This window comes from Schistocerca piceifrons, chromosome 5 (assembly GCF_021461385.2).
Source record: "Schistocerca piceifrons isolate TAMUIC-IGC-003096 chromosome 5, iqSchPice1.1, whole genome shotgun sequence".
NCBI classification, from domain to species: Eukaryota; Metazoa; Arthropoda; class Insecta; order Orthoptera; family Acrididae; genus Schistocerca; species Schistocerca piceifrons.
Genome location: NC_060142.1, coordinates 138,855,973 through 138,863,504, shown reverse-complemented (window position 1 = coordinate 138,863,504; position 7,532 = coordinate 138,855,973). Strand labels below are relative to the sequence as shown.

Below are 7,532 nucleotides of genomic sequence, written 5' to 3'. Positions count from 1 at the left end.
CCGGAGGTCACCCATTGTGCGAGGAGGGTTTCTGAGACTACGCATTGCAACTCTCAAACGGTTTCAAGCAACCTGAATCGGATTGGTAACATCGTTGCTTGCCGATTCTGTTGGAGCCGCCACCTCGATGAAGATTGCTTCGGGCGGCGCAAAATGAGCTTTGAATATCGTCACCTATAGGATGACTTAGAGAATGAAGAACTTACAAGCCGCCAACGAATGAAAACCGCCAGGACGGTGTCATATGCGGCAACCACCTCAGCATCATTCTTCTACTTCAAGATCAAATGCGTTTTCCTAGTTGATACCGAACATTACACCGAGCAAGCCGGCAAATATTCGGTTACAGGGACGCACGCACTTGTCGGGTCTTCGCTTATAGCTAACCACGACTGCCACAAGTTGTCAAACAGTGTGGTAGTTCTTTTGCCACAAGTTAAATAAAATATATTTGTTTAAAGCGCGCTAGTACCAGCTACTCTTTTGCTTATCTCTCGAGATTCCGACGGCGACAGATCCCTTCCAGCGTTTTATCACTAGCAGCTACCAACAAACAAGATTCATATTAGCCTACTGTTGTGGACTGACAAGACAGCCAGTCCACAGTGACGGGTAACCGAAAGGCACGCGTTTAAACTCACGCAGGCTGGCGTGAGGTCTGAAACAGGATACGTAATGAATGCTATAAAGAAAAGTACGTAGCTTCTGGAATACTTTAATCCATCATTTGAATACATCGTTCTTGACGGTACGTTATCAAGAATATTGACTGTAATGGCGCCTTGCTAGGTCGTAGCCATTAACTTAGCTGAAGGCTATTCTAACTATCTTCTCTGCAAATAAGCGAGGCTTCGTCAGTGTTGCATCGCTAGCTAAGTCGTCCGTACAACTGGGGCGAGTGCCAGTACGTCTCTCTTGACTGCCATGTGGTGGCGCTCGGTCTGCTGTCACTGACAGTAGCGACACGCGGGTCCGACGTATACTACCGGACCGCGGCCGATTTAAAAGCTACCACCTAGCAAGTATGGTGTCTGGCGGTGACACGACACCTACACTGCAGGTCACTCCATTCCATTACCTACAGCCACCTGGAGAAAGAACTTCAGCAGGTGGCTGCGCTGCGTTCATGTATTATCGTCTTAAAAGACGAACTTGCAGACTAAATATTGCGTGTAGGGTTGGATAACAGACTAGAAACCCATGTCCCAAAACTACACAGCCGCCGAATTCCAATGAACGACAAACGTCCGCCGGATAGCGGTACGCATATTTACAGATGGCAGTTCTGCCACCCACACAAGATATAAGAGTTTAAAAGGGCAGTACATCGGCAGAGATGTTATTTGTACTCAGGTCATTCACATGAATGGGTTTCCGACGTGATTACAGGAGCCCAATGGGAATTAACAGACTTCTAACGCGTAATGGTAGTTGGTACTAGACGCATGAGACATTCCATTTCGGAAATCGTTAGGGAATTCAATATTCCGATATCCACAGTGTCAAGAGTGTTCCTAGAATACAAAATATTAGGCATTACCACTCACGATGGACAACGCACTGGCTGAGAGCAGTGCTAACAGACAAGAAACAGAACGTGAAATAATCGCAGAAATCAATGAGAGACGTACGACGAACGTATCCGTTAAGACAGTGGGTCGAACTCTGGGCTATGGCAACAGACGACCGACGGGAGCGCGACATCGCCTGCAACGCCGCTCCACGGCTCGTGACCATATCGATTGGACCCTAGACGACTGGAACACCGTGCCGTTTGTTATTTACAATCTTACTGCTCATTAAACTTACCTTCTACAACAGGTAAACGTAAATATTACGACCGACATTTATAAATTAAAAGCAGTAAGGCATGGAAACCTATATAGAAGGATGTACACTATTTGATCAAAAGTATCCGGACACCCCCAAAAACATACGTTTTCATATTAGGCGTATTGTGCTAACACCTACTGTCAGGTACTCCATATCAGCGATCTCAGTAGTCATTAGACATCATGAGAGAGCAGAATGGGGCGCTCCGCGAAACACACGGACTTCGAACGTCGTAAGGTGATTGGGTGTCACTTGTGTCATACATCTGTACGCGAGCTTTCCACACCTAAACATCCCTGGGTCCACTGTTCCCGATGTGATAGTGAAGTGGAAACGTGAAGGAACACGTACAGCACAAAAGCGTACAGGCCGACCTCGTCTGCTGACTGACAGAGACTGCCGACAGTTGAAGAGGGTAGTAATGGGTAACAGACAGATATCTATCTAGACCATCGCATAGGAATTCCACACTGTATCAGGTTCCACTGCAAATAGTAAGTTAGGCAGGAGGTGAGAAAACTTGGATTTCGTGTTCGAGCGGCTATTCATAAGCCACCCAGCACGCCACTAAATGCCAAACGACGCCTCGCTTGGTGTAAGAAGCTTAAACATTGGAAAATTGAGCAGTGGAAAAACGTTGTTTCGAATGACGAATCACGATACACAATGTGGCGACCCAATGGCAGGGTGTGGGTATGGAGAATGCCCGGTGAACGTCAACTGCCAGCGTGTGCAGTACTGAACTGAACTCTTCCCGAACAGGTCATGAAGGCCCAACGGTACCGACCGGCCGCCGTGTCATCCTCAGCCCACAGGCGTCACTGGATGCGGTTATCTACATCTATATCCATACTCCGCAAGCCACCTGACGGTGTGTGGTGGAGGGTACCTTGAGTACCTCTACCGGTTCTCCCTTCTATTCCAGTCTCGTATTGTTCGTGGAAAGAAAGATTATCGGTATGCCTCTGAGTGGGCTCTAATTTCTCTGATTTTATCCTCATGGAGGGCCATGTGGTCAGCACACCACTCTCCCGGCCGTATGGTAGTTTCCTTGACCGGAGCCGCTACTTCTCAATCAAGTAGCTCCTCAGTTTGCCTCACAAGGGCTGAGTGCTCTCCGCTTGCCAACAGCGCTTGGCAGACCGGATGGTCACCCATCCAAGTGCTATCCCAGCCCGACAGCTCCTAGCTTCGGTGATCTGACGGGAACCGGTGTTACCACTGCGGCAAGGCCGTTGGCCCAGCGTGTGCAGTGCCAACAGCAAAATTCGTAGGCGGTAGTGTAATGCTGTGGTTGTGTTTTTCATGGAGGTGGCTTGCACCCCTTGTTGTTTTTCGTGGCACTATCACAGCACAGGCCTACATTGATGTTTTAAGCACCTTCTTGCTTCCGACAGTTGAAGAGCAATTCGGGAATGGCGATTGCATCTTTCAACACGATCGAACACCTGCTCTTAATGCGCGGCCTTTGGCGGAGTGGCTACACGACAGTAACATCCCTGTAATGGACAGGCCTGCACAGTGTCCTGACATGAATCCTACAGATTACCTTTGGAATGTTTGGGAGCTCTTACTTCGTGCCAGGCCTGACCGATCGACATCGATACCTCTCCTCAGTGCAGCACTGCGTGAAGAATGGGCTGCCATTCCCCAAGCAGTCTTCCAGCACCTGATTCAACGTATGCCTGCGAGAGTGGAAGCAGTCATCAACGCTAAGGGTGGGCCAACACCATATTGAATTTCAACATTACCGATGGAGGGCGCCCCGAACTTGTAAATCATTTTCAGATAGGTGTCCGGATACTATTGATCACATAGTTATTATTTGACGTTGCTCGGTTAATTTTTAAAGACGGTTTCTATCCATCGCAACAACTACTCTCACACCAACGACTACACTTATTCGAAGTACTGTCATTATTTGAAACACTAAAAGTGGGTAGGTTTCGCACAGGTTGACTAGTCTGAGGTAATTGTCACCTTACCGCTATTTCTTTCTTCGGAAAAATAGTCATTGTGCAAGTCGTCGCTTCCTTTGGTCATAAATATACGTCTGAGTGATACTAAATGTTATTATTTTTACGTAAAGAAAAGTATTGTGTTCTCAATAAACCTCAAATCGTTAGCTGCATCCTTAATTTATGTACATGAACTAGTGTACTTATTCTTGGCAGTTTCGTTGCCTAAGACTGTGGTTACTTTCAGAACTCGATTTATTACTCTAATTAATTAATTTAATAAAACTGAACCTTAAAGTGCTTGTGCACCCACGTACCAACACAATAAAAAAAACAGTGAATAGTTGAGGAAGTATAAATGAGAACAGTGGTGCATTTAAGATTACAAAATAATGACAAGTCTTATTAACTTTTTATAACTACAAGTAGCTGATAAATCTTACAACGAGGTAGACTTCGCTTACATGAATCCATCATTAGGTCGAACTATTTCCAAATGAATCAACGACGACGAAGTATGCCACAAACTAAGGTTCACCTGAGAACAGGGAGCTGTGAATATCATTGAACAACTCCACGTCGGTGCAGCAGTTTTTTACCCTTTCACCTGTATTCAAATTGCAGCAGAAAACGGCCCGTTGTGGGCGAGGAGCGGTGTACTGCGCCAGCTGCAGTCTTCTGGCGCATCCACAAAATTTTCAAATTACGCGTATTGGCGTTCTGAATATCAGCACGCGGGAAACTTCCCTATCAAAGTCATGAAATCGCGGCAGATTACAGCGTGAGGCGCATCCGTTCGCTAGTGACCCCAAGCCGATCCGACTCCCAGGCACGACGGCGGATGCTGAAATCAGACCCAGGACGAATAAGTTAACCCTCGTGACACGCGATATGTCCGAGACGATACGCAGTTCAACCGTTGGTACATATCGGAACTGCCACTGGCTCTTAGTTCACCACAACATACAGACCACAAGTCGCACGACTAGAGAAAGACTTGAAGTTGTCCACCATGGAAAGACCAGAGACGAAGAAGGCAAAGAATCACAACCACTTTCCACCAGGCCTCGGTACGGGAGCCGAATTATCAAAACCGAAACCGCTCCCAGATTGCTCAAAACAATGGAACTATCCTCTGTACATTGAATCTCTTCTCTTGATTGCCGGCCGTTGTGGCCGAGCCGTTCTAGGCGCTTCAGTCGGAATCCGTGCGACCGCTACGGTCGCAGGTTCGAATCCTGCCTCGGTCATGGATGTGTGTGATGTCCTTAGGTTAGTTAGGTTTAAGGAGTTCTATGTTCTAGGCGACTGATGACCTCGGATGTTAAGTTCCATTGTGCTCAGAGCCATTTGGACCAATTTCTCGTCTTGACTGTTCTGTTGGCGTGGTAGCCATTCCAGTTACAGTACTGGGGTTTCGAGGCAGCGGAAGCAAGCCTCCACTTTGCATAACCTGAGAGGAGTCAGAGACCCCAAATCTCTGTTTTCTGGAAAAAGAAGATTTTAGATGAGGGAGCGTCGTTCCCAGGGTAAGCATGGTCATGTTTTTCGAAAATGTCTACCGAGATGGGATCACAGTCCTCTATTTACGGAGAGATCTAATCTTTCCAGGCCAACCATTTCCAAATTCTGAAAGAAGGCTGTCAAGCCTCCCAGACAGTCGTGCCCACGAAATATGTATTTTTGCAGCTCCCTGAAGTATCTGGCGACTTCCTGGCGTCAGGAGGGTACATCCTTGCATCCAGACACCAGCCCTTCTGTCCGTGTCGTCCCTGCTTCTGAGACTGGAGTTGTATGACCTCGCATCGTTTCCACAATGGCTCAGTTTATAGCAGTCATAGTAGTTTCCTCCACTAACTTTCTGCCAAATGGCCTCCTTCGCAACGGATTGCCGCCTGGGCCAGGTAAAATATTTGCGAACTGGCGCCCTCCTGTACGACCCTAAGCAGAAGGAAGAGAGTGCTTCGGCTAGAAGTCCCTTTGCAGGTACGATCCACTGAGAGCTGTTTCCCAGAATCACTGACACAGTCTTGTCCCTTAACTCGGCATTTATGGCCCACCAAATTATCTCTCTACCTGTTCTTCATCGCCTGCATTACAGACCATCGGGTACAAGTTCTCAACAGGCTACACATGCTGTTATGTCAATATTCTGCCCACAATTTCATCAGGTAAAAAGTCATTAACCACGTATAGTAAATGTAGTACTGAGTAACACCAAGATCATGACCTAAAATATGAACAATAATCTGACTGACAATATTGTTAAAGTGAAGAGTGACCTGTCATCTCTAACTTAATTTTTTCCGAAACTTAGTAGAACTTAATCCGTGTATCAAATTCCATTTACAACGCTGTACAGCTCTTACTACGCAATTTTATTTCATCTACATAAGAGCTTCTATATTTCACGGATATTTTTTCCCTTTAGATCCCATACATGCTATCTGAAATTCAAAAGCAATAATCAGACTTCCCCTTGCAATATCCAGTCAGTTTCAAATGGCCTAATTGATACTCAGTAACTGCTAAGATACTGTACGTAGTGTGTCCATCATTTCGCCTTACTTTTGCATCCATTAGTCAATTACCTTTCCCGCCTCCAGTCACTTTCGTCCTCGTTCTCTTCTCCCTTAAGTCACTTTTTGTCAGTCAGTGTGTGGCCTCTATTCTATCGTGTCCACAATGGTAGTTCTGTGCTGATACTCTTTTACGTTTGCTTTCTCTTTTCACACAACAGCAATACGGGTACATTATACAATTATTTGCTATTTCACATATTTGTTCTATAGGAAAATATACACTTGAGTATCACTTTTATGATGTTATGCCACGTATCTGCATGAACGTATTTATTTTTCTGTAAGTAATATTGCAGTGGTAAGTAAATTTTGTAGTAACTGTACTAATTGGAACCGCTATGCGAGAGGGGAGAGTCAAACAGTTTAAATGTGTGTGACAATTCACTTGAATACATACCAGTCGGTCGTAGAGTGCTAAAATACTGCTAAACATTCTGTTTGCTGTATATACATGATACTGCAAGTACATTGTGTGGAGAAAGTATCAATGATTGAAACTTTGTGAGTTTCTCAAAATACTATAGGCTCTATTACACCGTATACACTAATAAGTCCAGTGGCCGAAGGACGTCAACTAAAAACGCTTGGACCTGGCTACTGGGAAGGCCGACAGGAGATCCCAGCCACAAGCACATTTCGTTTCGTTTCATACCTTCGAAAACGAAAAACAATGAGGCCCACGAAGAAATAATCGAAATGGGACGGAAATTAATAGATGTAATGTACGTGTACACACAAATAAATGATTACAATTTCAGAAAAAAAATTGGATGATTATTCAAGAGAAAGCGCTTCACAAATTGAGCAAGTCAGTAACGCGCTGGCCCACGTCTGAACCTTATACAAGCAATACGTATGTTTCTGGATACGCTCCGCCTTTAGCAAAACACAATTTTGTTTTTTAACCCAAACATGTTTCACTGTAGTTGCAGCATCTTCACTTGGCTTTTATTTATCATATTTTTACGATAAAGAATGTTCTTTACTGTTTGTATACATGTATACAAATAGTAAAGAACATTCTTTATCATTAACAGATGAGAAATAAAAGCCCATTCTGTTTAAGATAAAGAATGTTTTGTGGTAACGAAAATGGTGGTGCCTTCTTCAAAACAACTTGAAGAGTGAGTTACGTAGTGAAATCTGCACTTCCTATACC

At 45.0% G+C, this 7,532-nt stretch overlaps 1 pseudogene; it reads right to left on the bottom strand.

Moving 5' to 3' along the window:
- Positions 1 to 2,955: 2,955 nt before the first annotated feature.
- On the bottom strand, positions 2,956 to 3,073 carry LOC124799650 (annotated as a pseudogene).
- Between the last annotated feature and the right edge of the window lie 4,459 nt (positions 3,074 to 7,532).